The sequence below is a fragment of the Sinocyclocheilus anshuiensis genome, unplaced genomic scaffold (genome assembly GCF_001515605.1).
Source record: "Sinocyclocheilus anshuiensis isolate Anshui unplaced genomic scaffold, SAMN03320099.WGS_v1.1 scaffold2488, whole genome shotgun sequence".
Lineage (NCBI taxonomy): Eukaryota > Metazoa > Chordata > Actinopteri > Cypriniformes > Cyprinidae > Sinocyclocheilus > Sinocyclocheilus anshuiensis.
In genome coordinates, this window is record NW_015546478.1 from 379,411 (window position 1) to 383,939 (window position 4,529).

Consider the following 4,529-nt stretch of genomic DNA (forward strand, 5'->3'; position numbering starts at 1 on the left):
GCGCCCGTCTCAGGGATGCCGCCTGCCCTGGTGCTTCACGGGCTTGGCAGGGGCGGAGGCGGGCTGCGCCGCAGGAGGGCACCCTCGGCGATGAGCAGACAGAGGGGCTGCAGCCGGCGGTGGGCTGGAGACAGCAGCAGACCGCCGGGGCAGTAGTTCCTGCAGCACAACTGGGTCAGCACCACCCTCCTGCAACTGCTTCAATGCCTTGGCCTGGTGGACTTGCAGGAGGGCCATGGCGTGCAGGGCGGAAGCGGCCTGTCCAGCAGCACGGATGTCCACATACCCTTGGGCCGCCCCACCGTCGAGGGTGGTGAGGACAGAGGAGGCACCAAGCCTGTTTCAGGCAGAAAAAGGTGACTTCCAAGACTTAGTAACCTCCTCATGCACTTCTGGGAAGAATGGCCCCCAGGAACCAATCGTCCAGCCTCGAGCGTTCGGGAGAAGGAGGAGGCCTCCAGTGCAGCCCGGCTGAAAGCCCAAGCACGAGACACAGCGATCGTGACCGTCAGATGAAGCCAGGAAACGACCACATCCATAAATGCACGAGCGGGAAGCCATCTTTAAAAAGACGCCCGTCGCTCGTGAAGCTCTTTTAGAAATTGCTCTTTTTTTTTTTTGAAGGAAATTACTCTTTTAGAGAGCGCTGAAGCGCCCAGGGGAGGTCGCAGCGAGACCGCAGAATGGAAGCTGCAGCCCGCCGAGGTTCCTAGCAGCCTGGATGGCAACCCCCGCTGACACGCCGTGACACCAGCGCCAGCTGTTTTTCCCAAACACTCGCGGAGATTCGTCCTGTAGAAGGCTCGGCTCCGAAGCGAAAAGCTGATGTGAGTTTGCACGCGCTCTCCTTTTATACCCGCGCTGCGGGGCGGGGTGCGCGTGGCGAAACACGCACGCCAACTGTCATTGCCTTGTTTAGTTTACACTCGAAGGTGATTGGGCTCTCGGGCGAGATCCCAATCCGTCAGTCACGACTGACGTAACGTAGAACGTGACTGACTGAAAGGGAACTGTTGTTTCGTGTGAATTAATACCGGATTGCGCAGTCCACTGGGGATCGAAATCAAGGTTTTCTTCAGCTTTTTAACTTTCTTTGTTTAAAGATTAGAAATCCTCTTTGCTCCGCGAAGCACAACCTGTGTGAGTTATAGGCCTGACTTTAACAAATGAAATGAGGGGGGCAAAAATGCCCCAGTGCTTGAAAATTCCATTAGAGGATCATGTCAGAGACGCTTAGCACTTGAAATAAGAATCTCAGTCACCTATAGTTTAGAGGACAGGTTTTTTTTTTTTTTTTGCGTTCTGCTCGTACCGGTGAAAGCGATGTTCATCTGTCCTGGGGCGGAGGGTGCAGCCGTTCACCTTTTTGTCTTATCTGGGGTTGATACTTTGGGCTATAATTACCAGCGCTATTTAGAGAACTGCTAGCATTTGTCATTGTGCACCGAGGCAATAAAGTGCAGTTACAGAAGCACAACCAGATATGTTTGGCTTAATGAAGGTTTCTTGGTAGCTTGGCAATTTGGCAATTTTATGATCTTTATTTATATGCATTTCTAAAGGCAATGCAAGAATATTTATCTCAGCCTAATTGCTAAATAAACAATAAAGATTTTTAAATTTAGGTTGTCGTATGTATTTACAGCCTTGGTGAGCAGTGAACATTCTTCAATTCAACGTGACCTGTGTAAGCGTAAAATGTCTGGATCAGTCATGCTGCTTTCTCTACAATATCAATTTAACACTAGCTTAAACAAAGCTGAAAAACCTCCAATAATAATAATAATAATATCCATCTATCCATTTTCCGCCGCTCATCTTGGACTGGGTCGCGGTGGCAGTTGGCTAAGTAAGGACACCCATACGTTCATAGCTCATCCTGGGGAATACCAAGGCGTTCCCAGACTAGTCAAGAGATGTAATCCCTCCAGCATGCCCTAGGTCTGCCCCGTGGTCTCTTCCCAGTTGGAGATGCCCAGAACACCTCCACCGGAAAGCAACCGGGAGGCATCCTGACCAGATGCCCGAACCACCTCAGCTGGCTCCTGTCCACACGGAGGAGCAGTAGCTGTATTCTACGTCTCTCCGGGATGTCCGAGCTTCACACCTTGTCTCTCAGACTCAGTTCAGACATCCTGCAGAAAAAACTCATTTTGGCCACTTGTACCCAGCAATCTTGTTCTCCTGGTCATTACCCAGAGCTCATGACCATAGGTGAGGGTTGAAACATAGATCAACTGGTAAAACTGACAGCTTCGCCTTCAGGCTTAGCTCTCTTCACCATGACTTCCCGGTACAATGACCGCATTACTGCTGTCACTGCACTGATCCGCCTGTCAATCTCATGCTCCAACATACCCTCACTCGTGGACAAGACCCCGAGGTACATGAACTACTCTACATGGGGAAGCAATCTACCCTTTTCTGGCTGAGAACGACGGCCTCAGATTTGGAGGTGCTCACCCTCATTCCTGCTGATTTGCACTCGGCCGCAAACCACCCAAGTAATCACTGAAGGTCACAGCCTGATGAAGCCTTCAGGACAACATCATCCACAAAAAGCAGAGATGTCATGCTAACACCCCTGAACTGGATTCCCTCCGCCCATCAGTTTTTCCTTAAGATCCCGTTCATGAATATCACAAATATGGCAATCCTGGGACAGCCCTGGTGGAATATAGCACTCACTGGGAACAAACTTGACTTACTGCTGAGGACGTGAACAGCTTTCACATCAATTGTATAGCATGCATTAGTGACCCAGAGCCCCATTTCTTTCCTTGAGTTAACGGGGTGGGACATATAGAAGTGCTTGTTGCATTTAATTTGTTTGTATGATCATCTACAATTTTCATATGACAGCTAACTATTACAATAGTTTATTTTACATTAAAATTGTAGCATTTTACAGGCACTTTAAACCAAAGCAACTTTAAATTCATTCAGGTATATTTCATATAAGACATTATATTTCTAAAGAAGCCATGTTTTATTTTACTAGCTTTTTATTTATCCCATAATTGAGTCATCAGAAGTTGCGTGCTGCAAACTTGGACAGCGATGGCATTTCAGCACTACAGACTGGCACTGAAGAGAAAGTGTCTTTCTTTTAGCGTCTGTGTGTGCAGCTGCAGCGGCAGGACTGAAGAGGATGCGAGCTCTGTCTCTGTCCTGGGCTCTGGGGATGCAGTGATAGATGGGGTTTGTTTCAGGGAATGGCTTTCATCATGGCACAAACCAACTTTCCATGACAAGCTCTTGAATGCACTCACCCAGCGCATGCTACGATCCCTCTCTAGACTTCTCTTTGCTCATCATCTTCGCCTTTGTGTGTCATGTTGCGTAACGATGATGCATGTAGAAAATTACAAAGAAGCATAAATAGGGTGTAAATTGTTGCTGTAAAGTATTAGATGTATAAATCCCATATTTTTGTTGGCAACCAGTAGTCTTGTTAGATTAACCACCATTATTTAACATAAAATGACCTTGTATGAAATGTAGCTAGCATTAAAGCAAATGTTAACTAAAATGGTGAGTTTTGCCAGTCTCAGTTTAGAAGTCTTGATCACCTTGACTGTATCTAACTATTAAAATCATAACATCATATATTTTTATTCATCTGATGAATTAATTGTAGTCAAACAATTGTAGTCAAATATTTTAATTAAGTAAATTACCATGTTACTATATGATTTTCACTTTATGACAGAGAGAGAGAGAGAGAGAGAGAGAGAGAGAGAGAGAGAGACCCAGAAAAAAAGCAACACCTAGAAACATAATTTGGAAAGGGTTTATCAATAACTACAAACCAACATTTGTTCTAAAAACAGTACTGTTACCCATTCTAGGTTTTCACTGTATTTTTTCTTTAATATTTTATTATGTGTATGTAGGTATGTGTGTGTGTATATATATATATATATATATATATTTATTTATTTATAATTTTTTTATGTTATAAATTGTGTATATGTAATTCTTTTATTTCCTATTTATTGTTAAAAGTACAGAATCACTCAAATTAGGATTTTAAACAGTTTTTTTAACCCAAATCTTGAGTCTTGTAAAATGCAAACCACAAAATCAATAGAAAATAAAAAATACTATGTATATACCAATCACAGAATGTAATTTCCATATCAGAGACATATAGTATTAAATATTTATTATTAGATTGATTGTTCTGATCTTGGATGATGATTGGTCAATAAAGCATTAGGTCAATGCAAAAAAAAATATAAAATCATTAATAAAGTAAATAAAAATACAATAACGCAACAGCTGTTACATGAAACTAAACCATCCTTTAACGCAAAAACAATCTCTCCACAACCTGAGGTTAATTGTCCTGCTCAAGGACACAGGGGTAATGTTCATGGATCGTCTGGAACATTTTGGTTACTAGCCCAGATCTTTAACCACTATATCTCTCCATACATCTTCCCTTCACCCTTCTTCACAAATAAAGACAGTATAACCAACTAGCTGCACAAAAATGGTGCCTCAGCTTACCTCTTTTTCTGGGT